This window comes from Lissotriton vulgaris, chromosome 10, assembly GCF_964263255.1.
Source record: "Lissotriton vulgaris chromosome 10, aLisVul1.2, whole genome shotgun sequence".
NCBI classification, from domain to species: Eukaryota; Metazoa; Chordata; class Amphibia; order Caudata; family Salamandridae; genus Lissotriton; species Lissotriton vulgaris.
This window is the reverse complement of record NC_141698.1, coordinates 1006106227-1006128718: the sequence shown is the minus strand read 5'-3', so window position 1 is coordinate 1006128718 and position 22492 is coordinate 1006106227. Positions and strand designations below refer to the sequence as shown.

Here is a 22492-nt window from a genome sequence, read left to right as displayed (position 1 = left end):
ACTTAGCTCAGCTGCCATGGGAGGGTACTTTCCAGCTTATTGTACTCCATTTTTATTACACTATTAGTGAATATTATATTTTATTTATTCACTAATAGCGTAATTAAAAATTGACAGAAAATAAAGAGAGTGGAGCTCCCAGCTGCCTCTGTGTTCCTGGCACAAAATCTGCCACCTCTGAGGCCAGGGGTCGCAAAGGGCAAGCCAGGGGTCACAGCAGCGACCTCTGTCAGCCCCTAAATGACATCCATGCATTAGAGGTGGGAGCCAGATCCCATCCAGAGCTGAGCCAAGGGTCTGGCTTGGCTCTAGAGCCCGTGCACGAGCCGAGCCTTCAGAATATTCATCATGTAAATCCAGCAGGAGATAGCCAGTAAAAATATGAAAACGTCTCTTCAGAATAAAATAAAAAAAGTTTATTCCTCCAGCATGCAGAAAGGTTCCATCTTAGTATCCCTGCATTGAGAGGCTTTTACAAAAAAAACTAAAAAAAACTTTTTTAAACGTGAGCATAGAAACGGTAAACAGCCTTTACTACTCAACCGTTCCTATGCATGCCATTACATCGCATGCCGTTGCAACAAAAAAGGTGTGCAGCTGTGGGTAGGAGGTGATGGATTTAACTCCTACTGTTGCACACACTGGAGTTGGAAAAGAAGATTAATCTATTCCAACTTCCAGCGCCCCTCCCCCGACAGAAAGTCGGGCTAAAGGTTGGCATTGCAATGGCATGCGATGTAAAGGCATGCGTTGTAACGTCACATATTCCATAGAAACACTGGTACCCTTCCTCTAGCGAACTAAGAGGCAAGACATTGAGCTTGTGTACCCTGTACGTGGCCTATGCCCTTATTATACACAACACACAATAATAATATTAAATCAAACACACCACACATCATCCTTATAATCCGCAACACAAAATTATAGTATTAAATCTAACACACCACCCATCATCCTTAATATACACAATACAAAATTATAGTAATAAACCAAACACACCACACATCCTCGGGTATTTGAAGGTGCGCTCATATGTGATAACGAAGAAAAACTTTCAAATACTTGTCTAGAATTACACAATGTTGTCAAGCGGGAAAGACGATTGTCGAACAAAACCGCAGGCAGACACATCCCCTTCGTTTACTCAGATTGGGACCATTTGCCATATTTCAGATTGTACACATTTCAGAGGACTCCTGTTTTTAACTTTTTTGATACTTTACGTAACCTGACTCATCGCCTCAGTATGACTTCACCTAACCACACCTTACAGACGAACTCAGGCTAAATTAGTTAAATCTGTGGTGAGAGCGAGCCCGGGATAGAAGCCGTTCTCCAAACAGCAAAATATATGAGTTTATTCAAGAAACTGGATTAAGGGTATTCGATTTCGACTAAAGCCTGGTTTACTTGTTTGAAGATGGCGAATAGGAAGAGGTGATATCTGGTCTTAGTGGAGCAAGGGCTACAAGCACGATCACGGACCATGGCACGCGACCAATCTAGTTATCCTTGCTGCAGAGAAGAATTGGTGACCCTGACTTCTTTTGCACCTTCATTTTGCTTCAACCTAAAGCTTCTATTCCACCTGACTCCACACCCCCTGCTGGGAGCATCATCACCCCTTTAGTGAGTGCTGTCGCGTCCAGTCCCCTTTACACTTGGGATGTCCAGTTGTGACGCGTAAGCCAGGGATGTCTGGCTCTCAGGCTCAAGTCCGGGCGAGGGAATGTCTTTGCACAACAGAGGTCTAACCCTTCAAGCTCTGAAGAGTTAGACCTCCTTTCTTCCAATCTCCTCTTGCTGCACGTGTCCTCCTACTTCCTGGTCTCTACTCCTCTCTCTACTGTGGGCAACCAATGCTTTTTCCAGGGCTTTGATGGCTAAAATCTTCCTTTCAAATGGTCTGCCTTTTGGCCCTGGGTACTTCTGGATGGACATTAAGAGTGATGTGTCTGTCCTCTCACCTCCCCCACACCCTCTCCCCCCCCCGCACCCCCCCCACTACTATCACCTTCCTCAACCCGGGCATCCACTAATACCAGAGGTGATGGGTTTAGGGATTGGTGATCTTGCAGTTCACATTAATCTGTGTATGACTTCCAACAGTTTTGTTTCAAGTATCTCTGGGCCCACCATGCCCTTGCAGGTGGGCCTGTTTCATTCATTGTTCTGTGTGCAAGGACCAGTTCCTGGGTGATGGGTCCTCTGTAAAAAGCTTCAGCTTAGAAGGTTGTTCAGCGGTGCCCATTGGACTTGGCTCCGTGGTTCACTCTGAGGTTCTTGGAGACTTGGCCATCGTAGATCAACGCAGAGGCAGTGGCATAGCTAAGAGGGAGAAGGGATTCGCCATGTGTTTTGGGGCCATCTTTTTTTAATCTATGCACTCTTCCTTCTTACCATGCATCCACACATCCATCCTTCCATCCATCATTCTATTCATCATTCTCTATCATCCACTCTTCTCTGCATCTGTCTCTACCTCTATCCTTTTCCCAGTACTCCTATTTCTTCATGCGTCCCTCCATCCATCCACCCACCCATTCATCCTAATCTTCTGTTACACTTGATAGGTGGCCCTTGCTGAATCCTGATATGGTTCAAAGGCTGCTAAAAACTATTAAATCTGGCTCACCCAAAGACCCATTGCCATGCTCAGTCCTAAAGCAACTTAACAGCAATGTTTTGATGACTATTACTGATCTTCTCAATGCTACGCTACTGGAACAATGTGTACCCAGTGAATGAAAGCATGCAATGATTCATCCGCTTCTGAAGAAAGCTGGCGCTGACCCCAATTTGCCAGCTAACTTCCGCCCAATATCCTTGCTGCCCACCTTTGCAAAAATATTGGAGAAGCATGTACATCGTTGCCTTACTGATTTCATTGCCACTCATGACCTGTTACCATCCCACCAGTCGGGATTTCGTGCAGGCTTTTCCACAGAGACCACCCTACTGGGGGTAACCGAAAACATCCGTTGCATGGTGGACAAGGGCGAAACAGTGGCACTTTTGCTACTCGACCTCAGCGCGGCATTCGACACCGTGTCGCATGCGGTCCTCGACCAGACACTCCACTCTCTGGGCATCCGTGGGGCGGCTCTCAACTGGATTAGATCATTATTGGAAAACCGCACATTCCAGGTCTTCTCACAAACTGCCTGCTCCGATATCATGACATTTAAACACGGCGTTCCACAGGGCTCCATTCTTAGCCCGCTGATTTTTAACGTGTATATGAGTCCCCTGGCCAAGATAGTGGAGGAAACAGGGCTTTTAATGTTTTCTTATGCTGATGATTCCCAGCTGTTCTTTTCTTTATCAGCTGCAGACTCTGACAATTCCTCTTCCCTACAACTCGGACTTAGAAAAATCGCTGAATGGATGCAAAAAAACTTCCTAAAATTAAACGGCGAAAAAACCGAGTTAATCGTGTTGGGCAAAAATAAAGAACTCTGGGGACCCCAACACTGGCCAACTGAAATGGGCACCCCCCCCAACCCTGTCACTCATGCTCGCAACTTGGGCGTCATTATTGACGACTCACTCAGTCTACACCAGCAAGCGGTAAAGACTTCAGCCACCTGCTTCGCCATTTTAAAATGGCTAAAAAAGATCTGTTGGATGCTGCCTGAAAACACCAAGAAAACAGTTGTCAATGCCCTAATAACATCCAGGCTAGATTATGGCAACGTTTTGTACCTGGGGGCGAACAAAGTCTCTGTCCGCCGGTTACAATCAGTGCAAAATGCAGCAGCCAGACTACTCTGCAAAATTCCCATCTTTACTCCAACCACTAAATATATCAGGAAGTTACACTGGCTAAAAATTGAAAACCGAGTTACATTTAAATCCCTATGCTTTATGCACAGGATCTCCACCAATACCGCTCCAAAATACCTGCAAAATCTGGTGCGCCCCTACCGTCCTTCCAGATCTCTCCGGTCTTCCACAGCAAATCATTTTGAAATTCCTAGGATCAAACTGTCACGTATGGGTGGCAAGTCCTTTTCACTCCTAGGACCTTCTCTTTGGAATTCAATGCCACATACACTGCGGTCTGAGCCGAATTACATCAAATTCAGGAAAGCCTTAAAAACATGGCTCTTTAACAACTAGTTTTCTGTAACTGCATTGCTATTGGGATCTGCTGCGCCGGGAAACCCTTTGTTGGGTAGCTGTGCGCTATACAAATGTAAACAAATAAATAATAAATAAATAAAATAGCCACACATCTCTGAATCCACCCATCCATCTTTGGATCCTTCTTTATACTGCTCCCTCCCCCCACACCCTTCTCCCCAATACCCCCTCACTGCCTTTCATTGCAAGAGCTGCTGTTCATGGTCCAAGTCAAAGGAGAATTCAACACCATGCCAAACCTTCACTCCCGGGCCCCAGCCTCCACTTAAGCTGTTGATGTGGGGATTCATGCCCCCCTGCTCGAGTGTTTTTGGATGAGAGAGAGAAGGGTTGCCTCTCTGGGGAAACACTGTAGGCACAGCGCACTGCTCCAAGATAGCAGAAAGGGTAATGATTGTAAATGGGCCGGTAACAATTCAAGATGGTGGAACAAATCATTTTTTGGATTGGAGGGTGCCCTGAAATGACGTTGTCCTTTAACAATTATAAGTGGCATGTGAACCCAGACTCTTTTGTAGTTAGGCAGGTCTCAGCAGAACTGCCTCCTTGCTTCTAAGTTGTGCCCCTTTTTGGGGTATGGGTACCAGGTTTTAGATGTTCAGGGTGCACCAGGTGGTGAGACTTTGCACCTTCTTTGTCTTTTGCTGTATCTTTGTGGATGAAGGGTGTTTTAATGGACTGTGCTGTCATTCTCTCCCTTTTACCTGCTTGCAAGTCCTGCCTACTCCTTTCAGCTTACTTTTGATTGGCACGTTCTGATCAGCTGTTCAGTTGCAACGCCTTTCAGGTATTCATTCCTTTTGCCATCTTTGAGAGGCTGTCGTCCAATCCCTGAGCAATGGAGGACCTTAAAATATTGCCACCATGTGGCATTGTGCAGGCGTTCAGTGACCCTGCCAGATCATGCCAGGGAGCCTCTTATTAGCAGGACAGTCTGTTTGCTATGTCTTCGAGCCCTGCCCTGGATTCGAGTGGGCAGTCACAAACCGGATTCCGGCCAGGCCACGGCACAGACACCGCACTCCTCTCCGTCATCGAGGAGACTAGGTGCATCCTGGATTCAGGAGGATCAGTGGCAGTGATCCTCCTGGACCTCAGTGCCGCATTCGACACGGTGGACCACCGTGTTCTTCTCCACCGCCTGGCCAAGGCAGGAGTTGTGGGAGCTGCACATGCTTGGATCAAATCCTTCCTCACGGGACGCTCATTTCAGGTGTGGGACGGTAACTCCCGATCAGACCCGATCAGACCCCCTCCCGCTCACGCGTGGTGTGCCCCAGGGGTCATCGCTCAGTCCCACCCTGTTTAATGTCTATATGGCCCCGCTGGAGGATGTGGTTACCCGCTATGGGATTAAAATAGTCAATTACGCCGACGACACACAACTCGTCGTCTCCCTGTCCCAGTTGGACAAGAACCCTGAAATATTACTTAACTGCCTGCAAGACATACATACCTGGATGTGTGAATCCGCGCTGAAACTGAACGGGACAAAAACAGAAATCATGTTGCTGGGCAACAAATGGTCTTCTGTCCCTCCCTCAGCCTGGCCAGACTCCTTCGGTGATATCCCCACGCCCAAGACAGAAATTAAAACACTGGGCTTCTGGTTGGAGCAGGACCTTTCCTTGAAGACCCAGGCAGTTAAAACCGCGGGCACATGCTATGGTCTTCTCCGCTCAATTCGGAAGATCCTCCCCCTCCTGCCCCCCCTGTCCAGGAAACTTCTGGTGCAAGGGCTCATATTAGCACGCCTGGACTACGGCAATGCCGCATACCTCGGTGCTCCTGAAGCCACCCTGACCAAACTTCAGCGCGTACAAAATGCCGCGGCGAGACTCATTCTCAAACTTCCCCCCAGAGCCCATACCACACCGGCCCTCAAATCTCTGCACTGGCTTCCGGTCCGCCAGCGAGTGGAGTTTAAGGCCATGTGCATCACGCACAAACTCATCAATGGGGTTGGACCTGCCACCCTCAAAGATATGATCACACCTTATAAAGCCCACAGAAACCTCCGCTCGGACAACGAACACCTGGCCACAGTCCCAAGATTCAAGAAGGCGCGCACCGGTGGACGCCGCTTCTCGGTTAAGGCCTCCTCCACATGGAACGCACTTCCCCGTCTGCTGCGTCTGGAACCTAGCCACACGATGTTCCGCAAAAAACTTAAAACCCTCCTCTTCCCCAAATAGTACCTGGTTCTCGCCTGTCCTGGATTTTACAGTATTATAGCGCGGGGATGCCTTCGGGTCACCAGGCGCTTTACAAATCTCAAAATAATAATAATAATTCCCAGAGGAAGAGGGTTTGTCTTTATTTCCATCTTCCCATCTTTGTGATCTTGACTAATGATTGGAGTTTGGGCATTTTCCGTTTGCCCTTTCTTCTTGTCAAGGTGGCCATGATTTGAGCTTTAACCTAGTAGTAATTGAACACGTGGCATAAGACAAGCTCTGTCGTTTTAAAATATGTATAATAACAAACAGGACCCCGATTTAGGAAACTGCGTACTGATGCCCAAAGGCAGGAAGGAATATTTGCCCTCTCCTTCTTTACACAGATGTGCCATATAACTGTCCAGCGCCACCAAAAACAAACAGGACCTGGGTGATGCTTTTGTAAACTAAATAGACTCATGTTGATTATAAACAAAGTAGAATATGTTCAAAATGTTATTTTAGTCGTCATTTCAAGAAAAGAAGGCCAATCCGTTTAATGGTGTTGCAGTGAAGAAAGTATAATTATTTTGTTGTCTGGGTCTGCGCATTAACTTTGGCCTAAGTTAGACTAATTATCCTGCATAGACTTGCATCCTCAGGTCACAGTCAGAGGGTAAGTGGCGACATTTAAAAAGTTTGAGCGAAGGTAGGTAGGTACATCAGTAGTACCTATTATAAGGCCTGGGAGCAGTTAGCGGATACTTAGGGGGCAGAGTATTCCTACCCTGCCTCCTTATATTTTTTTTAAATGTTTTTTTTTACAAAGGACTGAATCCTGAGTCCTAAGATAGCTGTGGCCTAATCTTTGTTGATCTTGCAGATCTTATCTCGAGGTATGCCGGCCCGTGGGTCCTCTGCTCCATGAAATATATAAATATTTTTTAGCCTTAATTTCTCAAAAACTACTAAACGGATTTTCACCAAATCACAAAAAGCACTCTTTCTGGATCAAGATCTAGCTTGCTGCCAAATTTGGTGTAATTCAGTTCAGCAGTTTTTTGCGGTATCGCTGTTCGGAAAAACAAATGGAGAAAACATGTTTTTGGCCCACCCTTTTTCAAGTTTCATTATGATGAATGACAGTACGATCCAAATAGGTAGCAGCATTGGGTATTAAGGTATTCAAGATGGCGGCCATAATAGTCATACTGGTACTTTCTTAGTGTTTAACTCACTGGTGACAGGGGAGGGGTTTAACAATATATATGGAACACAAATGAAAGGTGTCTGTTATCATGAACAAGACTGGTTGTTAGAGCCGAAACGTGCTGATAACTCAGTTGGCTTCAATAAATGAATTTTGAACCAGCTATTGCAGTGTCAGCCTTGTACTTGAGATACGGAGGAGAGAAAACAATATATAAATATATATATATATATATCTCAATACTTACCAGTAGCTTTTCGTGGTAGCAGTGAAACGAGGTAAAACTAGGAATTGTAATGGTCAACACGTTGTATTAAATACATTGTAATGTACCACTAAATGCCTGCATGGTAAGGACTGATATTCACACATATTATTAAGACTCCCACTGTTGGCATCAACGTATATAATGCAGGTAGGTATTGTATTCAATTACATATCTGACCACATAGCTATTGCACTCTTGCTCAGGTGGGCATCGTGTTGGCGTAATGTACAGGTGGGTATTACAAGGCTGATTGTAAAGGGTGACATTACATTGGATGTTAAAAGGCTGAGATCATTTGACTGGAACATAGAATATAAATACATTGCCTTAGGGAGGCCAGGTCTATGTTATAAGCACTGGCCGGTGGTCAAACAGAACAATAAATAAATATTATAGAATATTATAGCACCGAGAACAGCAAGCAGGCAGAGCCACAATATTGGTGAAACCATCTTGTGGGTCATGTCTACAGATATTTAAGACTGGTAGACCCAGACTTCATTTGACTTTCACTTTACATTCCATCATTTTCTGGTCATTATGTCGACTCAAAGTCTACTTGCTGCCTGTTTCTTCTGATGGACAGTATTGATAGGTCTGAAAAGCCAAATAGTGTGTTTTCTGATGTGAGGGCCATTAATTCTGCTTTGAGACCATGCTGTTTTATACAATGCAGGCTTGCTCATTGTTATGTCCTCGCTATCTCAAATCTGTCTTTTTTTATTATGCTGTTGGCTTTTTCTCATAGATGTGATGTGAAACAGAAGAGAGAGGAGCAGATTAGCTCTTCTACTGTTTGCTGTGGTTAATTAGTATTGTTGCAACATTAGGTCATTTTTAGCATACATTTTTTATAAATCTTAGATCTGTCTTTCCTTGGTGTCAGTTTTATCTGTTATTTTATAGATTTTTGATACAAACATGAACGTGAAGAGGATATGGTGTTACGGCCAGAGCTGCCGACTTTGGAAACGGTGAACCAGGTTGAGTCTTGGAGTCGGATCAACATCATGTGATTCTGAGCAAATCACTTAGGGGCTGATTGATATTTTAGGTGGGCGGAGGTTTTCCAGTCAGGGTAATTTACTGCGTAGCCTTGACTGTACCTCTGTGTGCCAAATTATGATATGACCGCCAGGCTGGCGGTCTTTTCTTAAATCATTGCCAGGATCCACCGTCACGGCTCCTGTCAATTGTTTTTGCAGTTTGGTGCAGGGCTCCGTTACTATGTTAAACTGGTTTTATTTTTTTTTTCAAAAGGAAAAATCCAGAAGCAGAATTTTCATTTTGAAGATAAAATGGCCCCTTGGCCGTGGGGGGCATTCTTTGTTCTTAAATGCCAATTACCACCAAGGTTTGCCTGGTGGTGATGGGCAGTAAAAAACAGCTATATGTCCTCCTTTCCTAAATGGGTGGACAGACATATAGCCAATTTTACGATGGCCCATGGACTGTTGGGCCATTGGTGCAGTTTGGCCACTGCGGAGATGAAGTACACTCTGGCGTGGTAAAACTATGGTCTGCCCTCTAATACATACGGTGGGCAGGCCATCATGTTGACGGTAAGCTCACTCGGTCACCGTTGCAATGGTGTATGCTTACCACCAACATTAAAATCGGGCCTTAGTCTCCACACGACAACAAAAAATAATGTGACCTTGTATAACGCAACTGGTGCACATGAGAATGCCCCAATACCTTCCGGTCGAGTTTGCTCGGTATACAACTACAAAAAGAATAAATAAATGAGATAAAATAAAGTGTGTCTCTGCTGCTCCGGGTTTCTTTTGTGGGAGGGTATCTGTTGACCTGTGTTGGGCTCGGTGGTCTGAGTAATCTCCATGATACCTGTATGCTTCCCCGCTGCACACCATTTCTCTTATTAAATGAGATTCCAAAGAATAGCAATCTTGTCAAGGACACCAGGTATGAGTAATTCGCTGCCACCCTCCCAATTCTTCTCCACAAAGTGTCAAGAAGAAACCTTTGCCTTGATCGGTCACAGTCGTCCCAAACTTTGTTACACGCCTGCTCTGGGTTCATCTGCTCTGGGTTCATCTACTCTGGGTTCATCTGCACTGGGTTCAACTGCTCTGGGGTCATCTGTACAGGGTTTGTCTGCTCTGGGTTCATCTGCACTGGGTTCATCTGCACTGGGTTCATCTGCACTGGGTTCATCTGCTCTGGGTTCATCTGCTCTGGGTTCATCTGCACTTGGTTCATCTGCACTTGGTTCATCTGTACTGGGTTCATCTGCACTGGGTTCATCTGCTCTGGGTTATTCTGCTCTGGGTTATTCTGCTCTGGGTTCATCTGCACTGGGTTCATCTGCACTGGGTTCATCCGCTCTGGGTTCATCTGCTCTGTGTTCCTCTGCTCTGTGTTCCTCTGCTCTGGGTTCATCTGCACTGGGTTATTCTGCTCTGGGTTCATCTGCTCTGGGTTCATCTGCTCTGGGTTCCTCTGCTCTGGGTTCATCTGCACTGGGTTCATCTGCACTGGGTTCAACTGCACTGGGTTCAACTGCTCTGGGTTCGTCTGTACAGGGTTCGTCTGCTCTGGGTTTATCTGCCCTTGGTTCATCTGTACTGGGTTCATCTGTACTGGGTTTATCTGTACTGGGTTTATCTGCACTGGGTTCATCTGCTCTGGGTTCCTCTGCTCTGGGCTCCTCTGCACTGGGTTCATCTGCTCTGGGTTCCTCTGCTCTGGATTCCTCTGCACTGGGTTCATCTGTACTGGGTTCCTCTGCACTGGGTTCCTCTGCTCTGTGTTCCTCTGCTCTGTGTTCCTCTGCTCTGTGTTCCTCTGCTCTGTGTTCCTCTGCTCTGGGTTCCTCTGCTCTGGGTTCCTCTGCTCTGGGTTCATCTGCTTTGGGTTCATCTGCTCTGGGTTCAATTGCTCTGGGTTCGTCTGTACAGGGTTTGTCTGCTCTGGGTTCATCTGCACTTGGTTCATCTGTACTGGGTTTATCTGCACTGGGTTCATCTGCTCTGGGTTCCTCTGCTCTGAGCTCCTCTGCACTGGGTTCATCTGCTCTGGGTTCATCTGCACTGGGTTCATCTGTACTGGGTTCCTCTGCACTGGGTTCCTCTGCACTGGGTTCCTCTGCTCTGGGTTCCTCTGCACTGAGTTCCTCTGCTCTGGGTTCATCTGCTCTGGGTTCATCTGCACTGGGTCGCTCTGCTCTGGGTTCATCTGCTCTGGGTTCATCTGCTCTGGGTTCATCTGCTCTGGGTTCATCTGCACTGGGTTCCTCTGCACTGGGTTCCTCTGCACTGGGTTCCTCTGCTCTGGGTTCATCTGTACTGGGTTCCTCTACACTAGGTTCATCTGTTCTGGGTTCATCTGTTCTGGGTTCATCTGTTCTGGGTTCATCTGTTCTGGGTTCATCTGTTCTGGGTTCATCTGTTCTGGGTTCATCTGCACTGGGTTCATCTGCACTGGGTTCATCTGCACTGGGTTCATCTGTACTGGGTTCATCTGTACTGGGTTCATCTGCTCTGGGTTCATCTGTACTGGGTTCATCTGCTCTGGGTTCATCTGCTCTGGGGTCATCTTACTGGATTCATCTGTACTGGGTTCATCTGTACTGGGTTCATCTGCTCTAGGTTCATCTGCTCTGGGTTCATCTGCTCTGGGTTCATCTGCACTGGGTCCATCTGCACTGGGTTCATCTGCTCTGGGTTCATCTGTTCTGGGTTCATCTGCTCTGGGTTCATCTGCTCTGGGGTCATCTGCACTGGATTCATCTGCACTGGGTTCATCTGTACTGGGTTCATCTGCTCTAGGTTCATCTGCTCTGGGTTCATCTGCTCTGGGTTCATCTGCTCTGGGTTCATCTGCTCTGGGTTCATCTGCACTGGGTTCATCTGCTCTGGGTTCATCTGCTCTGGGTTCCTCTGGGTTCATCTGCTCTTGGTTCATCTGCTCTGGGTTCATCTGCTCTGGGTTCATCTCCTCTGGGTTCATCTGCTCTTGGTTCATCTGTACTGGGTTCATCTGTACTGGGTTTATCTGCACTCTGTTTATCTGTACTGGGTTCATCTGTTCTGGGTTCATCTGTTCTGGGTTCATCTGCTCTGGGTTCATCTGCTCTGGGTTCATCTGCTCTGGGTTCATCTGCTCTGGGTTCTTCAGCTCTGGGTTCATCTGCTCTGGGTTCATCTGCTCTGGGTTCATCTGCTCTGGGTTCCTCTGCTCTGGGTTCATCTGCTCTGGGTTCATCTGCTCTTGGTTCATCTGCTCTTGGTTCTTCTGTACTGGGTTTATCTGCACTGGGTTCATCTGCTCTGGGTTCATCTGCTCTGGGTTCATCTGCTCTGGGTTCATCTGCTCTGGGTTCATCTGCTCTGGGTTCCTCTGCTCTGCTCTGGGTTCATCTGCTCTGGGTTCATCTGCACTGGGTTCATCTGCTCTGGGTTCATCTGCTCTGGGTTCATCTGCTCTGGGTTCATCTGCACTGGGTTCATCTGCTCTGGGTTCCTCTGGGTTCATCTGCTCTGGGTTCATCTGCTCTGGGTTCATCTGCACTGGGTTCATCTGCTCTGGGTTCATCTGCTCTGGGTTCATCTGCTCTGGGTTCCTCTGCTCGGGGTTCAGCTGCTCTTGGTTCATCTGTACTGGGTTCATCTGTACTGGGTTTATCTGCACTGGGTTTATCTGTACTGGGTTCATCTGCTCTGGGTTCATCTGCTCTGGGTTCATCTGCTCTGGGTTCATCTGCTCTTGGTTCATCTGCTCTTGGTTCATCTGCTCTGGGTTCATCTGCTCTGGGTTCCTCTGGGTTCATCTGCTCTTGGTTCATCTGCTCTGGGTTCATCTGCACTGGGTTCATCTGCTCTGGGTTCCTCTGCTCTGGGTTCATCTGCTCTGGGTTCATCTGCTCTGGGCTCCTTTGCTCTGGGCTCCTCTGCTCTGGGTTCATCTGCTCTGGGTTCATCTGCTCTGGGTTCATCTGCTCTTGGTTCATCTGCTCTGGGTTCCTCTGGGTTCATCTGCTCTTGGTTCATCTGCACTGGGTTCATCTGCACTGGGTTCATCTGCTCTGGGTTCATCTGCTCAGGGTTCCTCTGCTCTGGGTTCATCTGCTCTTGGTTCATCTGTACTGGGTTCATCTGTACTGGGTTTATCTGCACTGGGGTTATCTGTACTGGGTTCCTCTGCTCTGGGTTCCTCTGCTCTGGGTTCCTCTGCTCAGGGTTCATCTGTACTGGGTTAATCTGCTCTGGGTTCATCTGCACGGGGTTCCTCTGCTCAGGGTTCCTCTGCTCAGGGTTCCTCTGCTCTGGGTTCATCTGCTCTTGGTCCATCTGTACTGGGTTCATCTGTACTGGGTTTATCTGCACTGGGTTTATCTGTACTGGGTTCCTCTGCTCTGGGTTCCTCTGCTCTGGGTTCCTCTGCACTGGGTTCCTCTGTACTGGGTTCATCTGTACTGGGTTCCTCTGCTCTGGGTTCCTCTGCTCTGGGTTCCTCTGCTCAGGGTTCATCTGTACTGGGTTAATCTGCTCTGGGTTCATCTGCACTGGGTTCATCTGTACTGGGTTCATCTGTACTGGGTTCATCTGCACTGGGTTCCTCTGCTCTGGGTTCATCTGTACTGGGTTCCTCTGATCTGGGGTCCTCTGAACTGGGATTCTCTGCTCTGGGTTCATCTGCTCTGGGTTCATCTGCTCTGGGTTCCTCTGCTCTGGGTTCCTCTGCTCTGGGTTCATCTGCACTGGGTTCATCTGTACTGGGTTCCTCTGCTCTGGGTTCCTCTGCACTGGGTTCATCTGTACTGGGTTCATCTGTACTGGGTTCATCTGTACTGGGTTCATCTGTACTGGGTTCATCTGTACTGGGTTCCTCTGCTCTGGGTTCCTCTGCACTGGGATTCTCTGCTTTGGGTTCATCTGCTCTGGGTTCCTCTGCTCTGGTTTCCTCTGCTCTGGGTTCATCTGTACTGGGTTCCTCTGCTCTGGGTTCCTCTGCACTGGGATTCTCTGCTCTGGGTTCCTCTGCTCTGGGTTCCTCTGCTCTGGGTTCATCTGTACTGGGTTCATCTGTACTGGGTTCCTCTGCTCTGGGTTCCTCTGCACTGGGATTCTCTGCTCTGGGTACATCTGCTCTGGGTTCCTCTGCTCTGGGTTCATCTGTACTGGGTTCATCTGTACTGGGTTCCTCTGCTCTGGGTTCCTCTGCACTGGGATTCTCTGCTTTGGGTTCATCTGCTCTGGGTTCCTCTGCTCTGGGTTCCTCTGCTCTGGGTTCCTCTGCTCTGGGTTCCTCTGCTTTGGGTTCATCTGCTCTGGGTTCCTCTGCTCTGGGTTCATCTGTTCTGGGTTCATCTGCTCTGGGTTCATCTGCTCTGGGTTCCTCTGCTCTGGGTTCCTCTGCTCTGGGTTCATCTGCCCTGGGTTCCTCTGCTCTGGGTTCATCTGCACTGGGTTCAACTGCTCTGGGGTCATCTGCTCTGTGTTCCTCTGCTTTGGGTTACTCTGCTCTGGGTTACTCTGCTCTGGGTTCATCCGCTCTGGGTTCATCTGCTCTAGGTTCATCTGCTCTGGGTTCCTTGTCTTCAATCTTAATAATTGACCACAGGAAGATCCCCTTGGATACATATATGAAGCTGTACCAGCTATACATTGTAGTAAATATACTTTTCTGGGACTTCATGCCTCTTGTCATAATATGATCAGAGCAGAGCTCTACCTTTGGCACAAGACTTTTTAATTTAGAAACGTTAAAATCAATTACATAAAATATTACTACAGCCTTTTCAGTGTTGAAGGCGCTCACTATCCTGTCTTTCACCTATAGTCAATTTCGAAAAACCTAGCCCGTTAATACATCTCAGAGGGGATGTGATCTGTAGAAGACCTTTCTGCTTCAATGTGGTGCCAACCACACAGAGGACTGTGGATGTGAGATACTTCAGAGCTCTAGCTATACGTCCCCACTGTATGACGAGGAATGTTGTTGCATTATCACAGGGACCATAGCCAGCAGGAAGGGCCTGCTGGACCTGGGCTCAGGTTCTCTCAATCCTTCCTCTCAGAGGAAGGGCTGGCCGCCCAGGGAACACTTTCGTTTTTGAAAAATGGATGCTAGAAAAGATTGTTTGGGGGGAAATTATAAGTGGGAAATGGGCTGGTGAATGCATAACCTCATGTGCTATTTTTTGCTGGTGGGCAAACTACGATATATATATTTGTATGTAGCACTGCTTGACTTAAAAGAGATAAAGAGTGCTATACACAGTCAAAAGCATACAGAGAGAAGTTATTTATCTTAATAAACACAGTATGAAATAACAGTTTCACATAGCAGCCTAACGCAATTGCATAAAGAACAATTGATGGACAGAATGCAGAACAATGTCATACATTCACCCCAGTACAAAGATCTGGGCCTAAACCCATCGTTTTTTTGCCCACCATGCCATTCCAGTTTGAACCCAGCCATACGCAAATCAGTCTTGAGCCTGCGCCCAATGGGAACAGTCCAACCCGAACTGCCAGGCCAGGTCCTCCCTGGACTGGAAAAAAGCATCATAGGACTGGTTTAATTTCGCCCTAAGTGGGATGGGTATGCCCAGACGTGGGCCCCTTGCTCACTGTGCCACTGGATTCAAGCTCGCCAGGCTGATGAAGGGTGACATACCCTGAAACCGGTCCCAGGATCCTTGTTTACGGTCCAGGGAGGACCTGGCCTGGCATTTCGGTCTGGACTGTTCCCATGAGGCACAGGGTCAAGACTGATTTTCATATGGCTGGCTCCAAACTGGGGTGGTGTAGTGGGCAAAAGAACCATGGATGTAACCCAGATCTTATGATTGGGGGAGAATATTTGCATTGTCAGCATTCCATCCATAATTTCTTTGCTGTAACATAGCAGCCTAACTACACCATCAACTACTTAGGTGCCACTCTTTTCTCCTTTTGTTGTGTATAAACGATTGAAAAAACGATTTGTAAACCGTAAAAGGGGTGCTATTATTAAATTGACATTCAAATTACAAATTTTTATTTATTTATTTGAAGTTTTCAAATAGCGGCTTGTCACCAGACAGGCATTAGGGTGCTCTACATAAAACTGTGAGTATGTCAAGGAACTCCAAAAAAACAGATTCTTATGTTTAGTGTGTCTAATGTATAGGCTTGTCATTTCAATAAATCGAATTAAAAGGTAAATCAAATGGGGGGCGTGCACCCGATCTGCACTTTGTATGACCAATGTCATGTCCTCTTTGTTTGTTTGAAATACAATAAAAATGATTTAATCAAAAGGTAAAAGTATGGATGCTGGTGACAATATGAATGATCCATTCAGTGAAGAAGCACAGAGAAGAAATGTGTCCTCAGTGCAAGCCTAATGAACACTACGGGTTAAATACAAAGTTCTTTAGCCCCTGATGCTGCTCCTGCAGACCGGGCTTCTGGACATCCTTTCAACCCTTCCCTTGTGCCTGACCCCTCTACACTGGGGGTGCTTCCCATGTGCAGACCCCCCACCACCTTGGGTTATCCTCAGGCACATTCCCTTAGTAGGGGGCCAAGACACCATGAACACTCGAATAGTTTTCACTTAAAATCTGTCTTATATGGGAGCAGCTGGCAGCCTGTCCTCGAGGGGAAATATGTTGAAAGAAAATTCGGTGTTAGATGATTTTTTGAAAGATTATTTTAAGCCCTGCCTTGAAGAGGTCAATGTTAAACTGAAGGACTATTGGCTTGGCAGAAGACAGTGGTAAATACAAAAGAAGGAAGGCAGCCAAGACCACCAGATGTGCCTCTGCGCATGCCAGACAAAACATTTCCCCAATAAAGTACCCCATGGCCTGGTCTTAACTTCATCTCTGTAGATGCAAAGACAAAATCTATCTTCGTTTGTTTGTTTTAATGTAGCAAAGTGAAATTGTGTTTTGGGTAACAGGTGGGGCCAATCTGAGATGATGAAACTGCGGATAAAGTACTAGAATAGAGTATTTTTTTAGATTTTAATTTATTGTAGCTTTATACTAGTGCAGACCAGGCCCAAAAGGTTGTAGGAACGTCTAAAATAATCTCATTAACACGCAAAAGATAGCAGTACTGTTAAAGCGAGCCAGGCTGGGAACCAGAAGCAGCCCTCACAAAAAATATTGAAACTGACACTGGTCGCTTCTTCCCCACTGCTTTTTCCATCCATCCATTATCTCTCATCTTCTGTTCCCCCTTCTCTCTCTGATCTCTCTTTTCCCTCTTTGCTGTTGCCTCAATGACATCTTAAGTATTTGCGGGCCTCGGACAAGATATGCTTTGGGGCTCCCTGTTTGGAATAACGTTGAATCTACTACCCCTTTTTGGCTAATTGAAGCCGTGTTGATGGCAAGCAATATTGAATTATACCGTAAACCTTCAAAATCAGGGGCACACAATTCTAGCTGAAAGTTCAAGCTGCCTGGTGTCCGCATCCAAACAGTACCAAAAGAGAGCTTGAATAAACACTGATAAAGCTAGATCGTTTTGAGTTTGGGAGTAGATTTCTTTTACTTGCTATAACTACAGTTTATGTGGCATTCAGTGTCTAACCAACATATTACTCCTATTGTAGGAAAATATACTATGGGTGACTCATTAGATATTTATTGGACACATTTATAGATTTAACATATGATATATGAACATAGCACTTAAAATTGTAGATTTAATTGCAGTATATTTGCAATCACAAATGTATCCCCGGCACTACTGGCATTATTACTCGTGGTGAACAAATCTGTCGCATGTTCTATTATCCCGATGGATGCCATCACAGGTTCTGAATCCCTTGCCTTCTCTATATCATTGGCGCATCAACAATCCTTTAAAGGGCTCTTAGTCTATAGGCCCCCTGGTCCGGCCGGATCCTTCTTTGAGGAGCTCCAGTCGGCAATGTCGGCGCTGGTCCTGAGAGCGGAGCATTGTGTACTGGCTGGGGATTTTAATTTCCATATGGATGAGAGATCTGACCCAGACACGATCAAACTGATGGACATCACGGCACCCCTAGTCCTGGTCCCTTACCTCTCTGGACCAACTCATGATAAGGGCCACACCCTGGATCAGGTCTTTTCCACGTCCCCTATAGAGGTGACGGCACTGCTGCCGGTGCTCTGGTCAGATCATCGGCTGGCCAACTTCTATGTATCGTGCACAAAGAAACCATCGAGCACTACTCTTAGGCAACAGCGACTAGCATCTAGGGCGTATCACCGGGTGACTCCGGAGATGCTGGCCCAGGCATCTCTGGACCATCCCTGCCCTCTTATGGGTGATTTGGATAGGGATTTAGAGTCTCTGCAGACGTGACTGATGGACAGGCTGAACGATCTAGATCCTGTGATCGCCCCCCGATCAACATCTAAACGGGTTTCTGCCCCTTGGTTCACCGAAGCACTGTCGGACTCTCGAAGGCGGTGCAAAGTGGCTGAAAGGGCTTGGCGGTCACAGTATGACTCCGATGCCAGGCTTGTCTACAGGACAACGGTTAAAGCCTACCACCGGGAAATCTTCCTGGAGAAAAAAGGCTATTTTGCCAGGAGGATTGAGGCTACATCCAATTCCTGTAAGGAGATTTTTACGATTGTCAGGGAATTTACGGCCCCACGATCTAATTCGACTCAGGACGCCCCTTCCGAGTCATGGGTTTCTGCCCTTGCCAATTTCTTTACTACCAAGATAAAGCTGATCCAGGACTCGCTTCCCGTGAGGCTGGCCGATGTTTCTCCCAGCCTCAAGGATGGGCCAGCTCCATAGGCCCCTTCGGGTCCAGTCCTGGCAGACTTTCCGTCATTTTCAGTATCCTCGTCATTGGCATTTATGGCCAATCTTAAATCCGGGTCGCCTCTTGACCCATGCCCGGCCAAATTTTTGGCGAAAATGGCGGCAGTCATAAATCCGTTGGCTAACCCGCTTTTGAATCTTTCCTTGAGTCGGGGGGTGGTCCCGCAGGCTTGGAATTAGGCGATGGTCATTCCCCTCCTTAAGAAGCCTGGCCTCGACCCTGAGGCTCTGGCCAACTATAGGCCCATCTCTCTCCTCCCTGCATTGGTTAAGATCTTGGAGAAACATGTGCATATCGTGCTTTCCAACTTTTTGGAATCCCACGATCTGCTACACTCCTCTCAATCTGGTTTTCGCTCCAATTTAAGCACTGAGACGGCGCTTTTGGAGGTGTCTGAAGCCATTAAAGAGTCGCTGGATTCGGGAGGCAAAGCTATGCTGGTCATGCTTGATTTGTCGGCGGCTTTTGACACCGTCCCCCATGAGGGTCTCCTCGCCAGACTTCATGAGATCGGTCTGAGGGGGACGGTGCTCAGCTGGTTTAGATCTTTTTTGGCTGGCCGTCGACAAACGGTCTGGGCCTCTCCTAGCTCTGCTGTGATGCTGCCCCTGGGAGTCGGAGTCCCACAGGGCTCCGTGTTGAGCCCGACTCTCTTTAACATCTTTATGACCCCTCTGGCGGCATTGGTGGAGTCCTTTGGGGCCCAGATCGTATCTTATGCCGACGATACCCAGCTCCTCTTTACATGCAGGAAAGGAGAAGATTTCGACAGAGAGAGAGTATCCGCGAGTGCCTTATGGCTGTTTTCAAATGGTTCCAGCTTAACAGCCTCAAGTGCAACTCAGATAAATCTGAGACACTCTTCTTCGGCTGCCCACTTGACACAGACTGGCATGAATGGTGGCCTACCAACATGTTCCCTCCAGCGCGCTCGTCCCAGTTAGCAAAGAACTTGGGAATCAAGATTGATAACGGGCTGACGTTAAGATCCCAGGTTCTGGCTCTCACGGGAAATTGCTTTGGCCTCCTCAGGATGCTCCGGAAGTTTCTCCCCCTGCTTTCTGAAGAGCATAGGAAGACTATGGTGCAGGCCTTAATTGGTTCAAGATTGGACTACTCCAACATTCTATATCTTGGCCTGCCGGAGTATCTCCTGCAACGTCTGCAGATGGTCCAGAATACGGCCGCGCGGGCCATTTTTGGCCTTCACAGGCGAGCCAGAGTCTCTAGCCTATTGCAGTCACTCTATCGGCTGCCTATCCGGAAGCGGATAGTGTTTAAGGCCTTGACCTTGGCTCACAAGGTTCTGTATGCCTCGGGAGCTAAATATCTCCAAAGGAGGCTTGCCTTTTACCATCCGGCCCGATCTCTGAGATCTGAGTCTTTGTTCCTGGCTGTGGTTCCTCGAGTAAAAAAGGCCCGCATTGGAGGCCGCTCCTTCAGGTTGCGGGCACCACTGCTTTGGAATACTTTGCCTTTGACATTACGCAGCACATCTAACTTACTGGCTTTTAGGAAGGGCCTTAAAACATGGCTCTTTGTTCTTTAGTACGCTCTCTTTCTCTATAGCTGGGTCTGTTTTTATTCTTACTGCTCTGTTTTATTTTACTGTGTTATGTTTGTCTGTTTTGGTTGTCAATAAAAGCGCCGGGACACTCTATCGGAGTAGCCTTGCGCTATAGAAGACCAATTTAACATAACATAACATAACATAATATAACATAACATAACATTAAAAATGAAAGCGCTGCTCTGGGGATTTTCACCATTCCATTGGTTAAAATGTAAAAACATTTTCCTAATTGCTGTTCCCCTGCCTTGTCCCTATTCTCCTCTATATATATGTATAGTTGTCTGGCGAGACAGTTACCTGTGACCCTGCTGAAGAAGAGTAATTGGACTGGGCATGGCAGGGCTGCCTTTAGCGCTGGTGGGGCCCAGTGCGACAATCATTTTTGGCGCCCCCACACTCCATTACCGCCTCCTTAGATTCTCTCACTACCACCGGGCAAAAGTTATCTCTGTCTCTTTAATCATAAGGTATTACTAAACACAGCGCCCCCCTCGGGTCCGCGCCCCCTCCACAGGTCAGCGCCCTGTGCGACCGGACCGGTCGCACTGCCCTAAAGCCGGGCCTGGGGCATGGTGCAGGAGATGGACAGAGACTTAAAGAGGGGGAACATCCTTTACGACGCGGATGTTACCCCGCGCTACCATTACGACGCGTCTCTTACAACGCAAGTCGTAACCACGACTTGCGCTGGAGGGCGCTCAAGGACAAGGAATAGTTAATTTACTATTCCAACACCTTCCCTACTATCCAGGGGGACTGGTGTTGGAATAGTAAATTAAACTATTCCTAAGTCCGCACGTAATAGCCCGCGTCGTACCGTCATACATGCCTTAAAAAGAGCTGGATAGCTGGAGTTATGAATTAGAGAGAGAAGCGATACAGATGTCGATACTTTAGAAAGGCATGTGAGGTAGAGAGATAAATCAAGTAAATAGAGAGATAAAGTACCCAGAAGGACAGCTAAAAGACGTAGAAAGAGGAATATGTAGGTAGAAAAATAGGAAATGTTTTAGAGTGAGGTAGAAAGAAATGGAGATAGGAAAAATTAAGTGTGTAAAGAGGGAGAATAGTACAGTACTCCAAGGGGTAATTTGGATAGAGAAAGGTAACTTTAAAAAAACAGGTGAATTAGATAGAGGTAAATATAGTGAGAGGTAGAAATAGAAAGAGAGACCAGAGGAAAAACAAAGAGATGCAAGGTAGAGAGAAATGAGAAGATGCATAGAAAACTAATTGGGTAAAGAGAGTAGTGAGGAAGAGAGAAAGGTAGAGAGAGGCGAAGGGTAGAAAGAAAATGCGGTACAGAGTGAAAAGAAGCTGATATACATGAAATAGAAAAAGATAGATCAGGTTTATACAGAGGAAGAGAGCTGTGTGCAGAAGAGATTGTGAAGAAGAAATATCTAAAAAGATAGAGGTTGAGAAAGATCATCGAGGTTAAGGGGGTGAGTTGAAAGGGACAAGGAGGTCCAGAGAGATTCGCTGTTTGTATGTGAAAGAGCAAGAGACCGAGAGGGAGAGAGAAAAAGGAGGTGAGATCGAGAAATTGAGGTAATAGACAGAGTAAGATATTTAGAGAGATGAAGAAAGGAAACAGAGGTAGAGAAAGTGGAGGTTGTGAAGTGAGATAGTGAATGAATAGGAAGGTAAATTGAGAGGATGGGATGTAAGACAGTCGTGGGGTGGAGAGGTGAGGTGGCGAGGGAGATGTGAGGTAAAGAGAGAAGTAAGATAGAGAGGGGAAGTGCAGTGGTGATGTGAAGAAATTCATAGAGAGATGGAAGACAATAGAGAGATGGAGACCGGTGAGGTAAAGATAGAGATGAGGTTGTGTGAGAAGTGATGTAGATGAAGAGCAAATACAGAGCAGTCAAATGGGAAAAGGTGCGATCGGGAATCACGAGTGATAGATGAACGCCCAGAGAGTGATATAGTGGGGACAAGGTCATGGAGAGAGAGGTAGAGTGAGATGAAATTGAGTGAGGCATATTGGGTATATTAGGAGATAGTTTAAGGTAGGCAAAGATGTGACAGAGAGAGTTGAGATAGAGACAGAGAAAAAAGGCAGAGAATTAGCAATGGAGAGAGAGGTTAAGAGAGGGTTAAGAGGTGAAGACAAAGTAAGGAAAGAGAAACAAATTACAGATAAAGATTATTCTTTAATTTAATTGTCACAGACTGCCTGAGAGTTTGAGGTTTAATGCTGGGCTGGCCAGATTTCTCACCAAGGGACAGATTTAATATTTGTTAGCATAAGGCAGAGCAAGAGTAACACAGCAGCACAGAGCCATATTAATTAACAAGCATTGGCAAAACCAGTAGGTCGTGCCTTGGATACCCAT

At 46.9% G+C, this 22492-nt stretch overlaps 1 protein-coding gene across 2 annotated transcripts in view; it reads left to right on the top strand.

The window, feature by feature from the left end:
- LOC147689146 (Krueppel-like factor 8) overlaps positions 1–22492 on the top strand; it is a 664854-nt gene that overhangs the window by 453379 nt on the left and 188983 nt on the right. The window lies entirely within an intron of this gene.